Source organism: Schistocerca nitens, chromosome 9, assembly GCF_023898315.1.
Source record: "Schistocerca nitens isolate TAMUIC-IGC-003100 chromosome 9, iqSchNite1.1, whole genome shotgun sequence".
Taxonomy (NCBI): domain Eukaryota; kingdom Metazoa; phylum Arthropoda; class Insecta; order Orthoptera; family Acrididae; genus Schistocerca; species Schistocerca nitens.
In genome coordinates, this window is record NC_064622.1 from 321,200,715 (window position 1) to 321,228,505 (window position 27,791).

Sequence of the window (27,791 nt, forward strand, 5' to 3'; positions counted from 1 at the left end):
CTGTTGTAGGGCAGCCTCTTACGTAGATAATATTTATTCTTGGCAGCACCCCAGTTGTCAATACTCTGTACAACATTTTCTGGAAATATCCGTCGACAAATGCTGCCAAATGTTCTTTAATCTTGTTTATCCTCGAACGAGCATCTAAAGAACTATTTTGAAAAACTTTATAAGTATTGTCTCGTTTAACATATAACTCACACATAGGGGAAATCTGATTAAAATGACATAGCATTTTCCTTTTAGGTCATTATTGCTTCATAAACCATGATTTTAAATAAAATTTGTATGAGGACTGTGCATCATTCAGTTGTATGTTTCGCTATCTGGTTGCCACTTTTTTAATTAATATTACAGCAAACGTTTTTGACATTCTTATAAAAGTACATAATATATCATTTTAGATCGATGTCAGGGTAATATGCCATAGGAGGAAGAGAAAGTAAGAAATTCAGATAAACATTAGATATTGATATATTTAATAGATTTGAATCTAACAATTAAAAGACTCTTCCTGAAACAATTCCTCAACAGTAACTATTAAGGTCTCTTACTTCAATCGTACAAAACGTGAAGACTGTGTGCCGTCTCAGCGACAACTGTGTCTTAAAGACATAAAAAAAAGTTGAAACGACAATTGTATGTCACGACGTAATAAATATACACGAACTTTATGTGTTTCACCGACCGCATAGGCGGCGTAAAATATACATGTTTTATAGTAAATATTAAATTTAATCCTAGTACCAAGGAGTAATCTGTTTATGTAATAACCTCTCTCATATTAATAAGGGAGAAGAACGCTCCTAGATTGTTCTTCTCTTCCTGTTTCTACGCTTTTTTCGGGTGTTAAGAAGCAGACATCTTGTAGCACAAAAGTAATGTAAGCATTTATGCTAACTTTGTTAATACAATGCGTTAAAGTTTATATGTGCGTTATTTCAATGTACAGTGAGCCCTCTGTCATGTTCCTTTAATTTGTTTATTTTTTCTTAAGACGTTTACAGCTCCACAATTTTCGCGGCCGCTGCTTCAACGGACGCCACTACGCGTCGATTTCAAAAGTGAAATCATAGCGGAAGCGCAGAGATAGCCCGCTTTAACATTTAACAAACACTTTTTTCGCAGCGATGAGTCGCGTCGGAGAGCAATATTAGTTTTAAGATTTTGCTCTTCAGCTTATGCCGAGAGCCAGGATTCGACTACCATAGCTCGAATATAATAGTAAGAGGAGTATTCTTCGAGTGTTTGTGTGGGTCCACAATGACTTCAGTGTTTGAGTCCATGATCTTTAATGTACGAATATGTCGAGGCTATTTATCATACTGCTATATTTTCATTCTCACGTAATATTCTTGGAAGTAAAAATCAGTTAATAATTTTTTCATATTGGACCACACAATTTATGCCTGTTTTTACACACACCGCATAAATAAATAATTAAATATGTTCCTCTAGAACAGCCACTTGATTTGGCGCCCAACATAGGCGTATGAAAATTTATATATGTATATCTACGTGATTTATGTACTTACATAACAATTGTGTAATGTTAATGCCTATGTAGAAAATTTTTCATGCACAACAACCAACACGAAAGAAAGAAGATACTCTAGAGAAAGGAAACGAAAGGCTTTGGAACAGCAAAACCTTTATAAGAAAAAGGTAAGGCTTAAAGCGCAAGAGTCTTGGAGAAATTTGTGCTAAATATCAAGGCCATACACACATGAGCAATCCTCCGTAAAAGCGGTAATCAGTGCTAACAGTGTAGTGAGTGCGTTTGTGTATGTATTTGTGTGTTTTATTTTGGAAGGGATATAAGTACATTTGTGATAGTGTTTGAAGTTTTAGTTGTGCCACATTAAAGTAGGTCAGGCAAGGGCACCTATATCTGACGAGCACCATTTGCTCGATATGGAAAAAGAAAACAATATTCCGAATGGAAATGAGTCCCATGCCAACGCATCGGAAAACATATCTTCCGAAGCGAGGGGCGAGGCTTTGTGGATACGAAATAATGCACCACACAGTAATGAACAAGTGACACCTATAACTCCACTGCATGTGCAGGGGGGGCGAGTCAAGTGGTAGGATGGGTGGAACACGGGTGTGTTCACATATTCCCGACCCCTAAGCAGGATTTCTGCGACGACTCGACCAGAAACTTGAACAGAGAGAACAAACTGTAGAGAAAAAACAACAAGAGCATGATAGGAAACTTGAACAAAGAGAACAAATTAAAGGGAAAAAGTGTGTAGCGTTCATTCCAAACTTGTAGATATGCATGGTGTATGCAAAGAAATATCGGATCCGGTCCAAAATTCAACTACACAAATTTAGCATTGGAGGGCAGCGTGGAGGGTAAAAATCGTAGAGGGAGACCAAGAGATCAATACACTAAGCAGATTCAGAAGGATGTAGGTTGCAGTAGGTACTGGGAGATGAAGAAGCTTGCACAGGATAGAGTAGCATGGAGAGCTGCATCAAACCAGTCTCAGGACTGAAGACCACAACAACAACAACAACGGATGCAAAATTTACAAATAGCTCCCACTAGCTTTAAAGACGAAGTTCTATACTTGACAAGACGTGTCGAAAATGTAGAGACTGAGGCACGTCAGAAAACAGACAAACATCTAAACGCCCAAGCACTACAGGTCGAAAAAGAGTTTGGTGAGTGGCTATCTGTAAAGGATCGCGAAATCTCATCAAATATCGAAGTTAGCATAAAATCAGCTGTTGAACAAGCGACAGCGGATCTGAGCGCGAAAAGCGACGCCAGCGCTTCCTGAATTCAAGCAGAATTAGTTCAGTTAGAGTCACGTCTAGCAGCGAGTTACGCGTTTCGCAAAGAGATGTCGCTCGGAGACTAACCGAACTGGAAAAGCGAGCTGACAGTCGAAGACCGGTATCCACTCAGATTCTTGGGTTGGAAATGAGCAATAACGTAAACAACGTGCAGAGCGCTTAAACGCATGCACCTCCGGTTGACAACAGCAACCCACAGTGCGGAATGCCTTACTGTTCACCGCCGGATATAAGGATGGGAATGGGCAGTGGTAATTCACTATACCATAAAGAGGATAATGTGATTAAACATAGGCAGTTTCAACCACTCAACAATGAAAAGCGACCGTACACCCCGTGGTATTCACTAAAAGTTTCCGTAATTTTTTTTTTCATGGAGAGGGACGGAAAGGCAGATAATTCAATTCGTTCTATCATTAATACAAGGTGATGTGGCACTCTGGGCAACGGCCGTACCATGCAGCAGTTTGTGTACGTATTTTTACTAAAGTTATGGTCCATTTGTATACAGGAAAGACTAAGGAAGGAATTGTACAGTTCTGAGATGTTCAATCCAAGACTGGGAACCATCCGCAAGTATTTTGAAAAGTATATTAATAAGACTAGATTCTGGGATGAACCAATGTCTGACCGGTACATAGTAAGGCCAATTAAAAAATGGTTCAAATGGCTCTGAGCACTATGCGGCTCAACATCTTAGGTCATAAGTCCCCTAGAACTTAGAACTGCTTAAACCTAACTAACCTAAGGACATCACACACACCCATGCCCGAGGCAGGATTCGAACCTGCGACCGTAGCAGTCCCGCGGTTCCGGACTGCAGCGCCAGAACCGCAAGGCCACCGCGGCCGGCAGTAAGGCTAATTAAAATAAAATAATCTAGTGACATAAAAAAGTACCTTATTAATGACATTGAGCAGTTTATGGACGTTGTTGACTCTGTAGATTTTCTTATCGAAGACATGAACAGCGAAGGAAAATTTAATCGTGCAGGGGGCCGAATATTGGTAATGGGTATACGAATCAATGTAGGGAAAGAGGTTACGACGGGCACATGAACAACGTACACAATGGTAAAGGTAACCCGCAGTGACGGAGTAACCGTAACCAAGTGCGCGAGTACAATGAACAACCAGCGTAGTGGCAACCAAATATGCGCCAGAATTGGCACAGACTTCCAACCAGCCTCCGAATATGACGCCTGGTTACAGCAACCAGCAAACGTATCAAGGCAGGGGAGGCAAAACAGCCGACCCAACCATCATAATAATAATCAAAATCATAACGTGTGGATAGTGGAGGTGACTGACAACTGACAACCCCCTGTAACCGATGCGTCAAACTAAAACCAGCCACAATCTGTTCTCCACTGCTGGCTGAGAGAGGGTCTAATGAAAGCACATTCCACTCAAGAGACTCAAATCTAAAAATGTTGAGATACAATCATGGGGTTAACATTGAGGATGGATTAGTGAACGTACCTCAGAAGTGTCAACAAACCGATGAAGACGTTGGGCAGGCCATATCACAAGCAGATATCTGGCATTCCGATCCACATGATAGTGGACACAGGTGCGTCGGCGAACGTCCTGAGTCTATAATTTATGAACACGTAAGTCGAAATAACAGTATACCTGTCTTACCGGTTGAAAATTGCCGAGTTACAGGCGAAATCAGCGCACAACCTTAAGTGACGAGGTACCAGGTGCAAGTTGATTTCAGCGTAGGAAATGAAGCCATAAAGAGCTTAATCCTGTTGGTCAAAGGGTTGATGGTTGCTTGCATCCTGGGAATAGAGTTCCTACGCCAGAGTGACGCGATAATCGACCTGCTGTGCTGAGAACTAAGTCTTGTAATTAAGAGTAAGCAAACTGTGTTGCCAATGTCACGCACGCAAGAAAACCACGACAAGTATTGCCGAAGCTTTCAAGTAAATTATGAAAAGAAAAAAGGGATCTCATAAATAGTAAAGCGTTAGAATCAGAATATTTGCCTCCTGTACAACAAAAGGAACTGACTCGGTTGTTAATACAATATGACAATGTTTTTTCAGAGAGGCCGGGTACTAGCAAGGGATAGACCTTAGAAGTAGTGCCTCATAGCACGCTTTGACATGCTAACTACATAGTCCCATGGTCCAAAAAGGAGGCAGTAACGAAAGAGACGTATAAAGATTAAGAAATATTTGTTCAGTAGAACAGGACCTAAATATGTAAATAGTAGTTTAATTTTTTGATTTTTTTTTCTAATGTGAAGACAGAAGATTTCAATACTTGTATGTAGAGAAAACCATGCATTAAAATTTGCTTTATGTGAGTAATTATACCACGTGCAAAGCAGTACTGCCATTGAAATCATTTCAAATGTTTAGAAATATGATGTATGAGACAAGTTTGTGTATATCCTAAAGACTTATTCAAGCTTAAATGACAGCACAAAATGGTGCAAGAATTTTAATTTGAATTTTAGATTAATGCCTATTAGTGTTTTTTTTTCGTAATGAAGTATGCAGATACAAATGTTGTATATTATGCACTTAGGATATAAGTTGAAAAAAATGGGAGATGTGTGAGTACTGATTTTAAAGATGTACATGAGAGTAGGGTGTGCTGACACCAAAGATACCTCATGTGTCGTGTGTGCAGGAAATTACGCATCTTAAGATAGGCCCTTGTAAAATGCAACCGTGATTGAAATTACAAAATTTTTTCTTTAAATAATTACGATTAATTTGCAATTCGTTAGGCAGCTCTAAACATAGGAGCTTGCACTTTGAGTCTATATGAATGTCTTAAACGTCAAAGAAAAATAAATGAAAAATACATAGACAACAGTATGGATCAAATTTCTGTAAAGTAGAGACAACTGGGCAAAAATTGCAGACATGACATGGGACTCACCACAGATAGGACGAAAATACAACAGCATTGTCTAAAATATGTTGGAGACATTTTGTATAAATACAAACATAATTAGGAGAATAAATGTAAAGGAAAGAACTGTAGAGCCCTGAGTGAACTGAAACACAGTCTGACTTGAATTTAAAAATGTCAATGATGAATTTGCTGGACGAGACAATTAACCATGAACTATGTCTAACTGTGAAAGTTAAACTCTTTATTGTAGGCAATGAGGTGCAGATATTGAACGTTATACTGTGAAAAGACGCGGAAGACGACAAGATCGTGCACGAAAAACTATGTGTGCTTTCTCTAAAACTTTAACACAAAACGAAAAAAAGGCCAATGTCTTTGAGACGGATTATACTTTGATTTAGAGTAACAATACGCATTTGCTCTGCTATGCGCGGACTGTTAGAAATACGGCGAACGCAGAGGCGCAACGAATTCTTTGTAAATACTAGCTTACTCGTCACTGGACGATAAAATGTGCCTGCGAGTGCGATATGTGCAGTTAAGTGTCTGTCACGAAACTGAAGTGAGACGTGTACACGAAAATAATATAACTTGTGAACTGCGTGTCAATACGAAACATGTCATGTGTTCTGCCACAACGTGCCAGCTTGTGACTTCAACACCTGCGAAAGCTTCATATTAGCTGCCAAATTAATGATCCGTTCTTTTTCCACTACACTACTGTAAAATTGCTACACCACGAAGGTGACGTGCTACAGACGCGAAATTTAACCGAGAGGAAGAAGATGCTGTGATATGCAAATGATTAGCTTTTCAGAGCATTCACACAAGGTTGGCGCCGGTGGCGCTGACATGAGGAAAGTTTCCAATAAATTTCTCATACACAAACAGCAGTTGACCGGCGTTGCCTGTTGAAACGTTGTTGTGATGCCGCGTGTAAGGAGGAGAAATGCGTACCATCGCGTTTCCCATTTTGATAATGGTCGGATTGTATGCTATCAAGATTGCGGTTTATCGTATCGCGACATTGATGCTCGCGTTAGTCGAGATCAAATGACTGTTAGCAGAATATGGAATCGGTGGGTTCAGGAGGGTAATACGGAACGCCGCGCTGGATCCCAACGGCCTCGTATCACTAGCAGTCGAGATGACTGGCATCTTATCCGCATGGCTGTAACGGATCCAACAGCCACGTCTCGATTCCCGAGTCAACAGATGGGGGCGTTTGCAAGGCAACAAACATCTGCACGAACAGTTCGGCGACGTTTGCAGCAGTATGGACTATAAGCTCGGAGACCATGGCTGCGATTACCCTCGACTCTGCATCACAGACAGGAGCGCCTGCGATGGTCTACTCAACGACGAACCTGGGTGCACGAATGGCAAAACGTCATTTTTTCGAATGAATCCAGGTTCTGTTTACAGCGTCATGATGGTCGCATCCGTGTTTGGCGACATCGCGGTGAACGTACATTGGAAGCGTGTATTCCTCATCGCCATACTGGCGTATCATTCGGCGTGGTGGTATGGGGTGCCATTGGTTACACGTCTCGGTCACCTCTTGTTCGCATTGACGGCAGTCTGCACAGTGGGCGTTACATTTCAGATGTGTGACGACCCGTGGCTCTACCTTCATTCCACCCCTACGAAACACTACATTTCAGCAGGATAATTCACGACCGCATGTTGCAGGTTCTGTACGCGCCTTTCTGGATACAGAAAATTTTCGACCGTTGCCCTGGCCAGCACATTCTCCAGATCGCTCACAAAATGAAAACGTTTGGTGAACGGTGGCCGAGCAACTGGCTCGTCACAATACGCCAGTCACTACTCTTGATGAACTGTGGTATCGTGTTGAAGCTGCATTGGCAGCTGTACCTGTACACGCCATCCATACTCTGTTTGACTCAATGTGCAGGTTTATCAACGCAGTTATTACGGCCAGAGGTGGTTGTTCTGGGTACTGATTTCTCAGGATATATGCACCCAAATTGCGTGAAAAAGTAATCACATGTCAGTTCTAGCATAATATATTTGTCCAATGAATACCCGTTTATCATCTGCATTTCTTCTTAGTGTAGCAATTTTAATGGCCAGTAGTGTAGTTATAACGTCTGTAGCGGGAAGGGACTGTTACGTTGTGTGTATGTTTTTCCATGTACACTGACGGAGACGAGTTGCTGTGCGGAGTCTTGTCAGCGGCGTGGGGTGTGTGTGTGTAGAGGGGGGGGGGGGGGGCTAACTCCACTCCGACTTGCCCAACTGCAGACAGATGAGGCGCTGCATCAGCTGGCCTTAACCGAGGCGACAACGGGTACTGCGCCTGCACGAACCGGACGTCGACATCTCCGCTTCCAACGGTTACCGGACAGCGCCTACCAGCACCGCCAGGAACCAGCCTCAACTGTACGACGCAGAACAGCTTTCTCCGCAACGAATGAACGATTTGTCATATATAACTTCACATATACAAATATCATGGCAAAAATCAAACACATTGTAGTGTACTACCGAGATCTTGAAGTAAGGAATAGTTCAATAACTATGAAATGGGTCAGCCTATCGCTCCGCCAAGGTTTTCCCCACGAGTTTTCCATCAGGCCTTGCCAAATGGGGAGCGAATAGTCACAATACGAGTTTCTGTCGCTTCTTTTATCACGAGTACCAGTAGGTCGATGCATGGGAAAGGACATTCGCTTTCCCAGAGTGGATTTTGTGACCTTCGTATCGCTGTATTTGGTGATATCTGATTTCTCAAGATTTCTAGGCATCATGTGCCACCTACATTCTATACAGCCCTCGGGTTCGATGCAGATTGTCGGCACTGCATAGTTTTCACCACATTCACATGGACCATTGTAGACACAAGGTTCTTTCAAATCCAGGCTGTCTTTCAGTGAACGCACAAAATTCTTAATTTTTCGCAGAGATCGGAATACTGGTCTAATACCATATTCTGTTTAGTCAAGTCCGCAGGACAGACTGCTTTTTACCCGAGTGGTGGAAACTGTGCTCTTTCAAATAACGATCTACATGAATTGGTTTCCTCTACAGTAAATGACTCAGCTTTCCTTCTCTTTCTACTTCCATAGAAGTTAGAATTCCCGGCGCTGTAACCCAACCAATGAAACTCTTGAGCACCACTGTAAAGGAAGCATAATTCTCTCACGGCAGCCGTCTCTGTTGTGTGATGACGAGAATTATTCAATATCAAAGAAATATTTCTAAATCTGTTTTGCACCTTTTCCAGCTTTGTACAAAATTTTTAACAATTTCTCTAACATATATTTACGCAACAAAAGTAATCGCAGTTCCTAACTAGAAACGTGTAAGCTATTTGACTCCTTGCAGCAGAGTAAACATTCGATAGGGCTATCACTGCACATATATTTTTCAGAGATGTTTGCCAACGCAACAACGAAGAAATCGTGTGAATTGTTTTAATTTAACAATAGAAATTACAAACTATCCGTTAGTTTTTCAGCACGTCTCTTATATTTTATAAAAATGTGCAAAAGTTTAAACTGAAAATCGCAACTGAAGCTTGCAAGTTATATCAGTTGTTTATAATTCGGGAAAAAACCTTGTAATTTTATTGCTTGGAGTAGTAGCGACACTTGTGGTGCATAAAATGTTTTTCTAGGGCATATGAAATCAAGTTCCTCAAACTTGGTACATGACCGAGGCACAATTATATGCAAATATTCATATCTTATTTTGCATGTCAGCGCTTGGTACCTAGTCTACCTGTTCCATTGAGATAGATTTAGGGAACTGACACAAAGGGAAACAAAACTAACATCACAGCGAATTTTCTTAGGTACTTTATCTCTTCGTTTAGTGTCCATTAAACATTATGATAGGTAGAGTAATAGAGGATTATCGTTTAGTGTCCATTAAACACTGTGATAGGTAGAGTAACTGCCGATTATCGTTTCAGAACATATAAAATTCAGTCGAGTTCAAAATAGAATTTGCTGCGCTTTTACCCTCATCGTGGTATGTTCTTTAACATTGTTGAGCTAGATCGGATCATTTCGTATCTGTACTATAGTAATTTAGTGCGAAAAACACTAATCAGATCAAATCGTCTTATGTACACTGCTGGTGACGCTTCAAAACGAATACGTTCAGGACATGTTTCCAAGCCTGGGTTATTATCACGTTATTTTGATGGCTCTTTGCACTATTTTCATCTTGCAACTTACAGTCTGGTGTTGGCTGCATGATGGTGCACTTTCGACCACGAAAAGCTATTTACCCATGGGAGAGCGTTCGAAATGAATGAGAATTAGTGCTGGGAAAACTGAAAGACAGCGTGAAAAGAAAGCTCAGTACGTAACGAAATCAGGCTGGGAGAACGGTGGAATTTCTTGGTAAAGGATAGTTTGTAACGGACTGCAGGATGGTCGCCAAGAATTATAGGTAATTGGATACGATTAAAGAATGATGAGTGTGATTTTGAAGAAAGGTGGTCAGTCTTAAGTCAGAGTAAAATGGAGCCGACGTACAGGTTGAATGACCCCTCAAAACGATTCTCAAACTTTCTGGAACAAGGCACAAGGACTGACCTGGTACATGAACCTCTCATAATTGAAAAACCGAGTGTGTTACCTGACGCTAAGAAACTAGATGTCGATAAATTCTTGAAAACAAGATTTGGAGACAACTGAAAAGAGGCTAATTGTTTGCCGTTTCACGTTTCGGCAGTAAACATCGATGCGACAACAACTCAAACTGGTAACTCTGTTCATAAGAACGATGACTGAGACTGTTTACCAACTTTGATTCCATAAGGAACCGTTGTGCACAGCGACCGTAGACAATAGGCAAGGAGAGGCACACAGCAGTATCATTCACATAAGCTTGTATTATTCTTGTAAATCTAGATTCTGGCTATAGATTTAAATCTTCACTGCTAAAACACAAGGAAAAATTAGAGAATAAAAATTAATATACTATGCATAGACCGATAAGTAGACACCATATTTACAATACGTTCATCTATGAAGTTATACGCCAGTTGAGGGTATTTGTATGTTTTACTAAATGTGCCTGGTTAATCACCCGTGTCATTTTGATCTCCGTTGTATTACTATGACGTTAACAGATCATTACAGAAATTGTTTGTAAGGACGTTATTTCTTTTACATCAGACATTCAGTGTCTCCCATAATCTCTATGGTACGAATTACTACGCTAGGCTGACGAATTTCAGATTTCTGTGTAGCTGTATTTTATCAAGACGATCCTCAACGAAATCCTTTTAATTTGTTAATTTTTATTTCTAAAGTAATGCAGTAATTTTGTATTGGATAGGTACGTGAACCTATTAATGATACAACGAATCATTTTGATGGATCGCTTCGACACTAAAATATGAAGAAGTAAGTTTTAATTTGGAATTTCGTGAATCTTTCAAAGCGATATTCAAATATGCTTTCTGGTTTTAGATATTATATACAAAGGCTTCGTAAGTTAGTGTATTGAAATAAATCTCTGTTGGTTAATTCTTAGTATTGAGGGCGTTACTTGTATTACATGAGGTAAACTATGGCTGTTGTACGTGCTGTAAACAACCGCCTCAGTGTCCTTCTGCCTATAAACCTGTAGGAACATATGGCGACCAGAACAGCCGCGAGTCTGTTTAATTGTAACAAAAACGGTATGTTGATGAGTGTGGACTGATGCTATAACATAGAATTTATTGTTCTATGTAAAGCACATTAATTCCGATTCTGTAACTTTTTCTTGTATTTTAGCACTGAAGATGGCTATTGACAACCGAAATCTAGATTTGCAAGAATAATAAAACCCAATGATATTGCGATGACTGCTGTGTGCTTTCCAGCGTTATAGCTTACGGTCACTGTGCTCAACGGTTCCTGGCGGAAGAGGCTGATTAAGAGTTTGCCGAGCTGGGCAAGTGCAACGTATCATAAATACAAAAATCTTACCATCAAACTTGCGAAACTATCCTTTGTACTGCTTTTAACAAAGCATGTATAGCGAATAATATAAGACCAAGATATGTACTGGCAAAATACCATAGCAAGTGTAGGAATGAGTATGTTTCAAAGTGTAAACGTAAATGTGATGCGGTAATTAAAGTGAGTTTAGAAACTTATTTATAAAAAAGAAATAATTAGCTGTTAGTTGTATAGGCTGCATTTTTAACTGGCTGGGATACTAACACCTTTGATGTTTGGTATGTTATTTGCTGTTATGAGGGACATTGCTAGCAGAACAGCTAATGAAACAATGTTACGGTACAATAAGAAAATTCTAGATCTGATAGAGCAATCGGAGTGCACTAATATAGGCAGGGAACAGGTTAACTTCCATCCAAGGGTGGTCAGTTTGACGAACATTGATGTCAATGAACGAGAAACAGTAATGTTATGCAAAGGTTTGAAGTAGAATTTGAACACTAAAATAGGAAATAGAGCTATCATGTACACACTTTGATGTGTAATACGCGATAGGTACTTTCATGGATTCAAAACTTGAACAGGGTAAAATTGCTATAGCAATAAATGAAATTATGACACATGAGTCCAATAGACCAACCTCTATTAAAGAAAAAGGTGATTGTCGACAATATTATCCGGAAGCTTAATGCTGACGATGCTATCGTTACGAGATAAGATAAAGGTAACTCGGTGATGATAGTAGGGAGATGTGAACACTTGACTAAAACTAAAAAGCTTTTTGTTGAAAAGAATATCACAAGAATAGATAGAGATCTAACGGCAGAAGCTCATAAGAAACCGAATGAGAAGTTAAAAACATATAAAGATATCTTTTCGCGCAGAGAATTACAACAATTCAAAGTAATGAACTCGCACACTCCCACACTTAGGTCGTAGATTAAGGTCCTAGAGATTGCTTGCTGATAAGACGAGTCGTCGATGGAAGGGGAGGCCCGTTCTGTAAAGTCGATAGGAAATGTCTTAATTTCTTCAAGACATATGATCACTTCAGTAGGAAATTTTCAATAAAATATAGTTACGAATTGATCAAGAACACTATCTAAGTACAGGTTGCAGAAAGAGTGAAATCTGTATCTCAAGATATAATAAACCTTTATACAAATGTAACGGTTACTAGTGCTATTGGAATTATTAAGGAAAATTTGTGCTGTCAGTGTAGGCTGTCGAATGAAGAAATTAACCTATTTATTGATTTGCTGTCGCTAGTTTTGAAGTACAATTTTACGTTTAATGGAGAAATGTGTCTTCTAAATAATGGACTTGGCATGGGGAGCTGACACGGTTATCAACTATCTAGAGAACAAGTTTTTCAGTGAAAATCCTGATGTAGCCAGCTGTAAATGTAGTGTATTGCTTTAGGTAAGTTGATGACGCACTGCTGCTGGTTAATGGGTATCATGACGGAATTCATATAATTGTAGTCAGATTTAACGACCTACATCAAAAAATCAAATTCACCGGCGAAATGGAAACCTGTGGTTCAATTAATTTCTTTTACTCAAACACCAGGAACGGTAATGAGCAGCACGCATTTGGAATTTTGAGAAAAATAACTTAAATTGATATTATTGAATACCATTCAAAACACTCAAATCATCATAAGACTTCTCCTTCTTTTAATTTTCACTGAGCGTCTTCTTAAGCTCTCACTCTCTCCAGGTGAACATGAAAAAAATTGGGTACTAATCAACACACTGTGAGGTAATGGGCGAGTTGCGGCGCCCTGGAAATATTCTTAGTTCAGAGTTGGCGGCCACCGCTCGGGCAAGCCGCGGCTCGTTAGCAACCGCGTGATGCCGCACAACGGCCGAACCACGTGGTCCATCGGCCGCGTGGCTGGGATTTCCATAGTGACGCTGTGTCGGTGAAGGAGACACGCCTGGAGTGCCAAAGATGGCGGACATCGTGAAACCATCATGGCAGACATTTCACAGTTCGTATAGCAATTGATATGATGAATCATGGATGATTCATGAATCATGGTACCTCAAAAAGAAACATATACATGACTATTATTTGTACGACGTTTCTGATGGTGTAATCAGATTTGCAATATCTTTATTAGTTTAAGGTTTAGTATCTGACGATAAATTATACAAGTAACACCCAGCAACGGATTCCCAAAATCTAAACGGTTCATACGATTTCGTCGATCTACGTATCTTTAGAAAGCTATTGGTGTAAACCTAAATTGGTATGAATTACAGGCATGTATCTTAAATAGTGCATGAGTTATAGGAGGTCAAAGTGACCGATTACTATCGATCGCGTCAGGCCGTAAGTACTCCACAGTTACACGAAAAAACGGTAGCAGCATGCTTATAAGTATATTTATTCATTTGGATCTTTGTTTATATCCGATATATACCATTCATGAAGAAATTGGTTAAATATTTACTGTGTTTCAGAAAGAACACAGACATTAGGCTACTGGTCTACCTGTTGCTTCTTTTCTTTTGATATATGTTTATTTAACTGTTTATGTATTTAATAATGTGTGTTAGAGCGTGTTTATGGTCCAGCCGTAGGAATATTTGTTTAATTTCAAGTATTTAAATGTAACTCCAGTATTTAGAATATGTTTTATGTTTGTGAGTGTATGTTAGCATGGAGACGTGGAGCGAGCGCTCTAGCCAATCGCAGCGCTTGTTACTAAGGGAGGCGACTACCGAAGTTATGGCGGTGCGGGAGTGCTGGACTCTCGCGCAGGACGGGGGGAATTCGATGGACGCGGCGGCGCGACGGACGGACGGTCGGAGAGAGACTTGGAGTGTGGAGCGGTTTGCGCGTGGTCGCGAGATATAGAAATACTTCGGAGTGCGGACTTGTGAACTTGTGAGATTTCCGAGGTTTCTACAATGAAGACGTAGTGTGCGTTTAGAAGTGACCATCTCGCGAGCTGTGTTGTTGTTCATAACTAATTACGTGCAGTAGGAATCTATTGTTTCCCTGTTATTCATCTTATATTTTATTTAATAGCTGGACCATCGACACCAATAAGTGTTTTGAAGAAATATACCGCATTCTCAAAAGTACTTCGACTATTGTGCTCATCATTTAAATTCGTTAAGATAGTACCTGCAGATTTTATTTGATTGCAATCTATCATTTATAAATTTACATGTTACTTTCATAATTCGCAATTGCTGAGTGACCATTCGATTCATGTGTGTATTCTTATCGTGTACTGTAGACTCAGCAGTATTTGGCCTCTAAGGCGGCAACTACGTATCCCAGCCCCTAGACAACGAAACCAGCCAAAACTTTTAATACTGCAACTCTGAGTCTGAGGGACATCTCACCACACCACCACTATTTCATCATTTAAAAGTGAAAGCCCGCAACATTGCCCTTCATTATGTAGATAAAATATACAATAACACTGTAAAAAATTACCAAAATGCAAGAGAAATGGTAGGTAGCAAGAAAACCGAAGATGAGTATAACAAATAAATTTGCTTGAGTACTATGGCACCCTTCCCACAAAAATAGCATCGGTTTTCAAAAAACCAAACGTAAACGTTTCCTTCTCAACTACCAACAGCCTTGGGCGCATTTAGCTAATGGAATTGATAAAAGAAATATGTACAAAACGAATCAGGTGTGTACAGAATGGAATGTCTAGAGTGCGAGTCCTGTTACGTGGGACAGACAGAAATAAAGCTCGAGATCAGCTTTAGTGAGCACGTAGTTTTGGATAGGCTGCGACATCAGACATCGCTGTCCGCCTGGCTGAGTGTCGGCACACCCTGCCCTCTCTGAGGTCTGGTGTCGAGTTATTGTACAAGGCTGTGGAAGGCTGATTCAAGGATCTCCTATAGGAGATGGTGGTATACTGCCATCTGAGATCAACTGGCGTCCACCTGCTCAGTGAGCAGGTTTTGGTGAAGAACAGCCGATTTTGGGAGCTCTTCCACGATCTCTTGCATCGACGCAAGATATGTCACGACCCCCGAGGAGCCTGAGATGGGAATTTAGGCCTGCCTTCATTTGGCCTGATAGTACGTGAGAATATAATTTATTATTATTATGGAATCATTTTGTCTTCTATCGTATTGGTACTGTCCAGTGCTATATGTACTTCACCACCAAACAAGTAAATGACTTTTCAGTTTTTGATTAAAGGATAGGTATAAGGACTGTTTGTTTTATTGCCTTTCTGCAAACAGCGTACAGCAGTTGCAACTACGCAATACGTTTATGTATGAAGTTTTACGTCAACAGAGGGCGTTTGTATGTTTTATTATTTGTTTATTATTTGTTTTATTATTTGTATGTTTTATTAAATCTGCCTGGTTAAATCAGCCGTCTCATTTTGATTCTCCTTATTTTACTAAGATGTTAACAGATCTTCATAAAATTCTTTATAAGGACTTTATTTCTTTTATATTAAGTATTTAGCAGATCACATAACCACCGTGCTATGGGTCACTACTCTAGGATTTAAATTCTTACGAATTTCAGTTTGATATGTAACTGTTTTTCATCAAGGTAATTTTCAACGAAACCTTTTTGATTTATTAATTTTGATTAACGAAGTGGTGTAATAATTTTATATGAGATAGTTTTCGTCTTGGTACTGTGAATGAAAGACGTACTGGTAAGCGTCCAACTTATATTCATTCATTAGTATTGCAAGGTATTACATGGTTGAGAAAATTATAAGTCATCTCGTAAAGTACACTTTTAGCTTTCTTCTCAGAGGAAGAAGTTTCTGCTAGAGCACGCAGTAGTTGAATGTTACTCGAATGAAACAAAGGCGTTTCGGGCTCCAATGACGTACCATGTGTCAGGGTAAAGTGAGCTTTGATATCTATTAAGCTATTTATTTTACGTGTATTTTTAAATTTAACAAGAGCAGTACGTTATTATATAATAAAATAAATTAAACGAGATGCAATGAATTTCCGTAGGCCAAATAAAAGAACATGAATTTACCCTTTGAGATGGCTGACAATAAAGTAAGGAAATCCTCAAGACAGTATTGGGATGCAATGCAGATGCAGCAGGCTATAGATACCAGCGGCGATATGGGATGGCTTTGAACATCGAAAGCATTCGGAGTTCCCCAGGCTACGATTTGAGACGAACTAGGAATACGAACAAAATCTTGAATGGTGTTCAGAAATGGTTGGTTAGATTCCAGTCAACTTTCAACACTACTCGTATGTTGGAGCGTGGATTGGTACAGCACCTGAAAATGTTGGAGTCGCATGTGTTTGGTGACCATGAAGGTGAGACAAGTTGCATTCGAAATAGTCGAGAAAAGCAAAGACGTACTATAGTTTTGGGAAAGAAACATCATACGAAAAATACCTTTTTGGTGACAACAGTGATGCGACAGAAGATTGTGTCTGTTTGTACTGCTTGGAACTATACTCGCATTCAATGACGGGAGAACACTGGTTAAGGTGTCAGCAGTGTAATTTGTGGGCACACACTGAGTGTGTTGGAGCAAGCCACACAACAAAAAACTTTATTTGTGGTGTCTGCGAATATATAGGATTGGTGAGCGTTATTTTGTCAACAACGTAACTAATTTTGTTGAATGATGGATTCACATTCGTAATTCTACTTTCAGTTGAAGTGACTGTTCTAGAGGAGTATATTTATTTATTTACTTATTTATTTATTCGGAGTCTGTAAAAACACGCGTAAATGTAATTGCGTGGTCGAAGTATATGCCGTCGGTGAAACACATAAGGTTCGCGTACATTTATTCAGTCGTGAGATACACTTCTCGTTCCAAGTTTTTTGTTTTAAATGACTTTACGACACAGTTGTCGCTGGGACGGCACAATGCACCCGAAATGATCGTCGCACATGAATTTTTTTTAATTGTTTGTCACTAACATTTCCTTCCGTGCGTTCACAGCAGTCGCACACTTTGTAAAGTCCTTACGGTTCACACTTTAGTAACAGTTTCAACATCTCGTCGAGATTACAAGTTCATTTGGTTTTCATTTACATTCGTAGTCATTTAGACAAAACATGAGATCACACGGTATTTAAACAAGATAACCATTACATACACAGTTAGTGATATTACAATAAATAAATCTTCTGTGGCTTGGTTTTGTAAGACGATGTAACAATATTGCTATAGCAAGGTCGTATCTTACTTCGGCTGCTTTGACTTTGGCTGTTGCAGCTCAGATTGTGCTTACAGGCACTCATATATGGGATTTTAACAGAGATGGATGTTATAATCGTGGCTGGAGACGAGCACTTGACGCGGAGTGTCTCTAAAGAAATACAACAAAAAATCGTAACTCTTAAGGGTGACACTGGAGATGGTCTCCGTTCGATTTCCGCACATCAATCGCGGCAAAATGGGTGAGGGATGGCATATGGCCACATTGTCGACTTCTAGCATTTTCGCAATCCCGACCTCCAGGTGACGTCACATCGAGAATAGAAGTTAGAATTCCAAACGATTTCACCTCAACAATGACACACTCGAGCGCCACTGTAAAGGAGGCAGAACGCACACCCAGTAGATCGAAAGTCCTCCCGTTCTTAAAACGTGGTAAACTACCCTCGCAGACTTCATCAAAATGGTTCAAATGGCTCTGAGCACTATGGGACTTAACAGCTATGGTCATCAGTCCCATAGAACTTAGAACTACTTAAACCTAACTAACCTAAGGACAGCACACAACACCCAGCCATCACGAGGCAGAGAAAATCCCTGACCCCGCCGGGAATCGAACCCGGGAACCCGGGCGTGGGAAGCGAGAACGCTACCGCACGACCACGAGATGCGGGCGCAGACTTCATCAAATCGACCTATCAGCCAAACGTCAGTTTTTAGCAAAATCTTTGAAACCATTCTAAACGAAAGAATCAATCAGCCCCTTGCAACCCACCTACCAATTCCAATTCCAAGTGTGGCTTTCGTCCCAACTATTCCACTGACGACCAAATTCTTTACGTTACCCATCTGATCTCCCATCAACTGGATAAAGGGAAGTCCACCATATTTGTCTCCTTTGATGTCCAAAAGGCCTTCGAGTGGGTGCGACATTCATGACTGCTCTTGAAGTTACAAACCTATACACACCCATTTAACTATGTCCGCCTTATAGCATCCTACCTTCGCCACCATCTGACGTATTTCACAATCAACCATGCCTGATCCCTAATCTTTCACCCTGCTGCAGGTGTGTCTGACTGCTGTGGCCCTTCACCCCTCCTTTATATGCTATACCACCCCCAGTGTAACTCCTACAATATCCTACGACACCGCTTACCTACCCACTTATCATACCCTTCAACGCTCTCATGCTACACTCCGACGCCATCTCCCAGTCTAGTTGTGTAATACGCGGAAACATCAAGTAAAGCCTCATAAAAGTCAAGGCACCATCTTTGGTCCAACAATTCGGCAGTTCCGTCGTCCAGATTTTCATCTTTCCATCTACCTCCAATCCATCAATCTAACTAACACAGTAAAGCATATAGTACCAACTCCTGACAGGAATGTGACATGGAACGGACATCTCCTTACCGCCAACACAAAGCCCGAAACCGACTTAAACTACTAAAAAGACTTACAGTCTGCACCTAGGGTCTACATCCAAACACTTACAGACTGCACCTAGGGTCTATATCCGTCTATCACTCTCCTCACCTATAAATCCTTCATTCGCTAAACTCTAACCTAGGCATACGTTGCCTATATGTGTGCCTCGCCTAAATTCTGAAAGTCCCTTGAAATCTTGGAAAGACACACACTCCGCATCACCTTTCGCATCCACCTACTTTCCCCAACTCTCATTCTGTACCAACGCATCCATTTCCCACAGCGTTTTCTCATCCGAGATCACCTTCGGTTTTGATACATTAATCGCAAAACCAATACCAGCGCCTTATTTCCAACACACTAATAACGAATCTGCTGCATCACTACATCCACATGCCTTGTCCATCCTCTCTCACTGCATTTTTAACTAACTCCAACTTCGCAACGATGAAATCGTCCCCTTTCGAAACTTTATCACTACGCTCCACCTCACAAAATCTCCCCATTTTTTCCTTGTCCTTAATCCACCTTTCTGAGTTGTTCCAATTTCTTCCTGCGGTTGTACAGGGCCCATAGTCATACTCATCATTGCACCTTAATCATGGCAATTTTTTCGTGCGTCACCCAGCTTCACCATTACACCGTCCGTCCCCGGTAGCTGAGTGATGCCGGCACGGTAGCTCAGCGTGTTCCGTCAGGTCAGCTGCCCTCTGTATTAAAAAAAAAACTGAGTGAATGGATCAATAATGAACTTCAACAGGCGTCAGGGGACGTCCGCCACGAACAATTACAACGAACTATAACGAACAAAATGAGATTACAAAAAAAAAAAAAAAGAAAAAAAAGTGGTCAGCGCCACAGAATGTCAAACCTAAGGTCCCAGGTTCGATTCCGGGCTGGGTCGGAGATTTTCTTCACTCAGGGACTGGGTATTGTGTTGTCCTATTCATCATTTCTATCGACGCCCAAGTCCCCGAAGTGGAGTCAAATCGAAAGACTTGCACCCGGCGAACGGTCTATCCGACGGGAGGCCCTAGTCACGCGACCATTACACCATGACATTACTCACTTTCATTAGTGTTATATTTTAACTGTATCATAAAAACGCCAAACGAGTTTTAAAAATCATTAATATTTACCATCGCTGTGTATTTCATAAAATCCCCTTTATTTTCAGTTGTTTTAACGTAAAAATTGTCAGTATCGTCCATCTATGTATTTTTTAACAAAAACATCTGTTATTTCCAACTTTTATACATTTTGACTATCTTTAAAACGCAGTTAATGTAATATTTGATTGTATAGTGGTTTTTATCTGGTGCCAGACCGCCCCCATTGTGGGGAATTGAAATAGCTGGTAGACAGTCATATCGGACGAAAAACGAGGTGATGCTCTTCGAAACCTGGAGCTTTAATTCCAATTTGATTAGGTCTGAACACTGAGAAGATTTTATACATTAAATACTGCTATTTGTATGAACTTTTGCTATAAGAAGAAACTAAGGTGCAAGTAAAGTTTTAGAAACAAAATTCCGTTTATTGCTTTTGGTGACTCTGCTGTGAGGAAAATATGGGTTTAATTCTAAGAGTCCCGTGAAAAAGCTGAAGATAATGACTGCACTGGCCCTCCTAGCACACCACCAAACCGTGAAATCTCGCAGAAGTTGAAAGAAATGATTATGAACAATAGTCCAATCGCAATATGAATAGTCGCTGATGATATTGTTGTATCACGTGGCTGATGTCATGAGATTATTCTGATGTTTTGGGTATGAAACTCAAGAGAGAAAAACTTGTTCAAAATTCTTTGAAAGTCTAACAAGAAAAGCAGCTAGTTTAAGTTTCTGGGGCGTCTCTAGACGATGTCAGTAGCAATGCAGAACTACTGGAAAGTGTCTAACAGATGGATAAAACATTGGTTTACGGATATGGATGTGACATCGAAATTGACACTCAATCGTCTCATTGGATGCATTCCGGACCGTCAGATGAAAACGGATTAACAAGTGTGGCCATATGTGAATATTCTGGTGACTGTGTTCTTCGCAAGGTCGGACTATCAGTTAGGAGTGCTACTTACAATATCAACGCCATTTGAGTGGTACAATCTGAAAGAATACGCTGCTTTGTTTCTGGTGAAACAGTTTGTGGTGTAGAAACTACAACTATGCACTTGGTCTGGTGATGCGACGGAAGTGTGATAACAGAAGCAGAAACGGAAATAGATGTCAAAAGTCAATTTTAGCGGATGCGGAAACGGAAACGGATCGGGAAGCGGGAGTGTATATTTTGTATCCCGCCTGGGAGGCGGCGCGTGGGTAAGGAACAGGAAAAGGTACTAATCTCTCGGTACTGCCGACACTGTTAAAAGCACCTTTACTAGTGGATACACATATGCAAACATATTACATAACTTCCAAGGTGGGGCGCTGAAGCGAAGTGTCCTGGCTGGCTGCACCTGATGAAATGGGCTGAATCAGTCGCGGAGATCGTAGACCTCAACAGCACCGGCTAGAGGGCGCTGTCGTCGGTGTCTCGTGGTAGTCCCAACCTTTGACACTATGTGGCTTCGGTACTGTCGATACTACAGTATACAGGGTGAGTCACCTAACATTACCGCTGGATATATTTCGTAAACCACATCAAATACTGACGAATCGATTCCACAGACCGAACGTGAGGACAGGGGCTAGTGTAATTGGTTAATACAAACCATAAAAAAATGCACGGAAGTCTGTTTTTTAACACAAACCTACGTTTTTTTTAAAGGAACCCCGTTAGTTTTGTTAGCACATCTGAACATATAAACAAATACGTAATCAGTGCCGTTTGTTGCATTGTAAAATGTTAATTACATCCGGAGATATTGTAACCTAAAGTTGACGCTTGAGTACCACTCCTCCGCTGTTCGATCGTGTACATCGGAGAGCACCGAATTACGTAGGGATCCAAAGGGAACGGTGATGGACCTTAGGTACAGAAGAGACTGGAACAGCACATTACGTCCACATGCTAACACCTTTTTATTGGTCTTTTTCACTGACGCACATGTACATTACCATGAGGGGTGAGGTACACGTACACACGTGGTTTCCGTTTTCATTTACGAAGAGGAATAGAGTGTGTCCCGATATGTAAGGCCAATAGATGTTCAATGTGGTGGCCATCATTTGCTGCACACAATTGCAATCTCTGGCGTAATGAATGTCGTACACGCCGCAGTACATCTGGTGTAATGTCGCCGCAGGTTGCCACAATACGTTGTTTCATATCCTCTGGGGTTGTAGGCACATCACGGTACACATTCTCCTTTAACGTACCCCACAGAAAGAAATCCAGAGGTGTAAGATCAGGAGAACGGGCTGGCCAATTTATGCGTCCTCCAAGCCCTATGAAACGCCCGTCGAACATCCTGTCAAGCGTCAGCCTAGTGTTAATTGCGGAATGTGGTATCATGCTGATACCACATACGTCGACGAGTTTCCACTGGGACATTTTCGAGAAGCGTTGGCAGATCATTCTGTAGAAACGCGATGTATGTTGCAGCTGTTTGGGCCACTGCAATGAAGTGAGGACCAATGAGGTGGTCGCCAATGATTCCGCACCATACATTTACAGTCCACGGTCACTGTCGCTCTACCTGTCTGAGCCAGCGAGGATAGTCCACGGACCAGTAATGCATGTTCCGTTGATTCAAAAATGGGTCAAATGGCTCTGAGCACTATGGGACTCAACTTCTGTGGTTATCAGTCCCCTAGAACTTAGAACTACTTAAACCTAACTAACCTAAGGACATCACACACATCCATGCCCGAGGCAGGATTCGAACCTGCGACCGTAGCAGTCCCACGGTTCCGTTGATTCACTGCCCCGTGGTTTGTGAAACCCGCTTCATCGGTAAACAGGTAGAACTGCAACGCATTCTCTGTTAATGCCCATTGACAGAGCTGCACTCGATGATTAAAGTCATCACCATGTAATTACTGATGTAGCGACACATGAAACGGGTGAAAACGGTGACGATGCAGTATGCGCATGACACTATTTTGACCAAGTCCACCGGATCCACAATGTCCCGTGTACTCATGTGTGGGTTCATGACAACAGCAGCTAACACACCAACTGCACTCGCTTCTCCTGCGACGGACCTGTGAGAAGTCAAACTACGTTATAAAGTTCCAGAATGTAGATCACACCATATGTTAGTTGTGAAAGATTTTTTCAAATTCTTCAAATAAATTTTCAACTTTCTTGCCACCTTAGTGTACAAGTTATCACACGAATACAAGTAAAAAACATCACGACCTATCAAATTATACTTTGGATGATCAGCGTTTACTACTCCGCTAAAGCTTGTATCCTCGACAAAAAATTATATGAGAAGTTCTTGAGGGCAATAATTTCAGCAGTCACATTATCCATTTGTTGAGACTTTAGGTGTGAGGACTAACAGACTTTGTTGCAATGTAAGTGATTGTTAAGCATATTTTGCCGGAGTAAAAGAAACCTATAAAAAAGACAACATATAAATAGTAAAATACGCCCAGAAATTAAATACGTAAAAAGTAATACCAAACTAAATTCCAAATTGTTAAGCAGAGCACGCCAATAATTCGCAGCATGCCCAGCTAAAGCGACAATTGTAAAATAAACATTTCTCAACCAATTTAAAAATCACGCTGCCGTTCTTCAATAGGGTGTTCATTTATAAATATTGGATTTAATTCTTCATAATGCGTACTAGGTGTAAGGAACCTATTTACCGTCATTAATGTTTATTTCAGAAGTGATTATGGTAAAGAAGTTATGACATATAGTATGAAATATGGAGAACAAAAAGCAATAAATAAATTAACATTCTACGAGTAAATGCAACGCGATTAATATTGGTTCAAACTATAAAAAGTTACGTGAGTACCATCACTCTTCTATAGATAAATGGAAGATAAAATACTTAGAAACGTTTTCAAATGGAGTGCGATACCTTTCTAAGGGTCTCACCTCAGATTGGATGAGGGCAGGGATAAAAAACCGGTTTAAATTTCGTGCAGTGCTGTCAGCATGCAGTTGTGTGCAGTTCATATGGTATAGTGACGTATTTACTCCGTGCCACAGACTGTTATATGTTTATATCGTCAAGCGCCGACAGCAGTGAGAAAAGGCAATTTATGTGTCTACTTCTACCAACACGACCCTACCGGAACTAACGATAGGGTGAAACTCTTTAAAATGTTATGGTATTTTGAATCATTCGCGTAAAACATCTTTGCATCAGCAGTGGACAGAGGTCGCCCTATAATAATACAACTATATTATTAGTACCGACTACATTATTATGTAAATATGGACCAACTTCTAGCTTTTCCACCTCCACTGGAAGTTTGATAGTTTCATCTAACTTCTCAAGCTTTGCAAATTTCTCGACATGTAATGATTTAAGATGACTCTTCAAAGCGTCGTGCGCCCTTTTCGCAAATATATTTTGTCACACATTTTGCATTATGCACTCAAATCGTTAATCTCAATGTAATAGTTCCAAATTCGACTTTCTTTCTTTTTTGCTTTTAGTGTTGCACTCTTAGCTGACGTTACACCATAAAACTGTTGACTAAAAAACACTATACATTGTAGTAATAGTATACAGCAACAGAAAGTGTACTGACGGGAGAGAAAACGCTATACTTTCGCGGCGATGGTCAGAGATCACTGCGTAATAATGCAATAAACGCAACAGTCTTGGCCAACATTATTCAAATTTCCTGTAAACTTCCGATATAAATAACAGTGAAACGAACGCGGAATAGGATGTAAAAATATGTGTGGATCTTCCGTAGCTACGGAAGCGGAAGCAGAGGTCTGTCACATCACTTCCTGGCTGTACTCCCTGTTAGTGAGTTCTAGCCAAAATCAGTTGACTGTTTAAAAAACAAAACAGTATACAGCAACAGAAAGTATACTGACGGGAGAGAAAACGCTATACTTTCGCGGCGATGGTCAGAGATCACTGCGTAATAATGCAATAAACGCAACAGTCTTGGCATTATTCAAATTTCCTGTAAACTTCCGATATAAATAATAGTGAAACGAAGGCGGAATAGGATGTAAAAATATGTGTGGATCTTCCGTAGCTGCGGAAGCGGAAGCTGAGGTCTGTCACATCACTTCCTGGCTGTACTCCCTGTTAGTGAGTTCTAGCCAAAATCAGTTGACTGTTTAAAAAACAAAACAACAAAAAAAGAATACAAACGCATGGTTGAGGGAGCGAAAAACTGCAAAATAGATAAGGTTCCAGAGGTGTTTCGAGTATTAGAAAATGCGATGACATTAGTATACAGTTTATACTGGCGACAAAGTTGAAGAGGGTAACATTTTTGTAGACGAGGAAATAACAGCCTTTAGAAAATAAAAAAAATAAAAGTATATATAGAAACAGAAATAAAATATTATTCTTAAGAAGTTTCCAGCTGCTGTAAACACTGATATCCCATCTGTTCTCACACATTTCATGAAATTCAAAAGCACAGAAGGAATGTAAACACTTGGCATATTCTCTTTTAAGCTCCGCTGTAACTTCCTTCCTGGGGATAAATGTCGTCAAAAGAAAATAATTGAAAGAAAATGTGTTTACGAAATATTAATTTTATCAATAGTAATTGAAATTAAAGGTCTTTAAGTTGGGTGGGCGTAACCAATTTTGTACAAATTAATAAACGTTCACAAGAACTTATCCTCATTTCGATGCTTCGCTGCAGATGACACCTGCTGCAGACTTCTTACGTAAAGATGGGCCAGAGAGCACCATGGTTCTCGTAGTATGTGAAAAGAAAGTTATTGTTTCAAATGTATTATTCATTACTTCACATATTGCTACTCAAGATCTTACATCGTGCTGGACTTTACACGATTTCTCCCGCGTCTAGCAGTTGATATATTGTAGCGTATAGTAAATTCGCTAATTACAGTTACATAAGTCGTTGATAATTACAAAAGATGTTATCACCCGCTGGCAACAAGTGAATTGCATGGAATAAGATACATAAGCAGTTACAGTTCTCTTGTTTTCATGCTAAAATAAGTGAAATGATACGAATAAGTAATACTGATTATTCTTTTGTTGATTACACTGAAACAACATTGTCGCAAATATTTCTACCATGTTTCTTGTCGCATATATGAATATATTATTGTTTAGTTTAAACAAATTATCAAAATATAATACAATAGCCCAAATAAACACATCGTTTACATTGTTGATCCGGTTTCGTTTAATGAATTACAATAAATACGAGGTAAATAGATATTAATATGTCAGCCAGTAGCATATTAAGCTAACTCTATCATAAACAAAGTTATTACAAGTTCCAAACACTTTAGTTGCAATATATTTGGTATCTTATATTTCCTGATTATTTGCAAATGAAGAAGCTGTAATTGCAATTGAACGATTCGGCAACACATGTTCATGCCAGTGAATGGAATTAATATTAGTTAATACTTCCTCAAGAAGTTGTTGAAAATTACGTTACACCTTTCAAGTGGCGAAATTGTTTATATGGTCCTATCTAATCAGTTAACACTTAATCATGTCACCCAAATTAGCTTCAAAATCGTAAGCAAAATAAGTTGTTAAGTTTGAAAATATACAAACATTGCGCGTCATTGTCTAATCTTCAGCATATGAAGAAATGAATTAAATATTGCACAACACGAAGTCGTCATTTCCATTTTAACATAGGCCGCACTGGGTAGCCGTGCGATCTGAGGCACCATGTCACGGTCCGTGCGGCTCCGCACGTCGGACGTTCGAGTCCTACCTTGGGGATGTGTGTGTGTGTGTGTGTGTTGTCCATTGCGTAAGTTAGATTAAGTAGTGTGTAGGTTTAGGGACCGATGACCTCAGCAGTTGGTCCCATAAGACCTTACCACAAATTTCCTAAATCTCTCTCTCTCTGTCAACTTCCTCCCCCCACCCCCCCCCCCCCACACACACACACAGGCAATAAAAAAAAATTTAAAAACTCCACTGAAGCTAGAGGCTTCCTCATCGTATCCCGTGCCCATTCCTCGTTATCTCCGTCACATCCACTTCAGTTTTCGGAGCACTCAGTCGCATGTATGCTATGCTGGAAGCCGGTTTTTGGCAGGCAGCAGCATGAATATTTTCTGAAAACCTAGTTTAATAAACGAAATTTCCCAACTTCTTCAATTTCTCAACCGATCAGAAGTAATTCGTTTTTAATACTCCCAATTTCGTTTTAATTTTATAGTTTAAAGGGAGTTAAAAGAATGGCAACATAACTGGAGCTTAAAAGACTGTTTTTAGACTCGTGTTTATAGGGCCTCACGATAGACGATTTCAACCAAGTTAAATGGAGAGGTAGCTTAATGTAATACACACCATGGATGCACATGTTCGTCCATGGACACGATGATGACGAACTGCTGTACTGCTCTTTACGACAGTAAACCTCTCGCAGGCTGTCCCTAGACTGGTCTACAGGTCCCCGTCAGTGCATCGTAATCGATCTGTAGTCAATCACAGTGAGCCCATCGTGTCATCGAGGAGCAGCGTGTGATTAAGGCGACCTG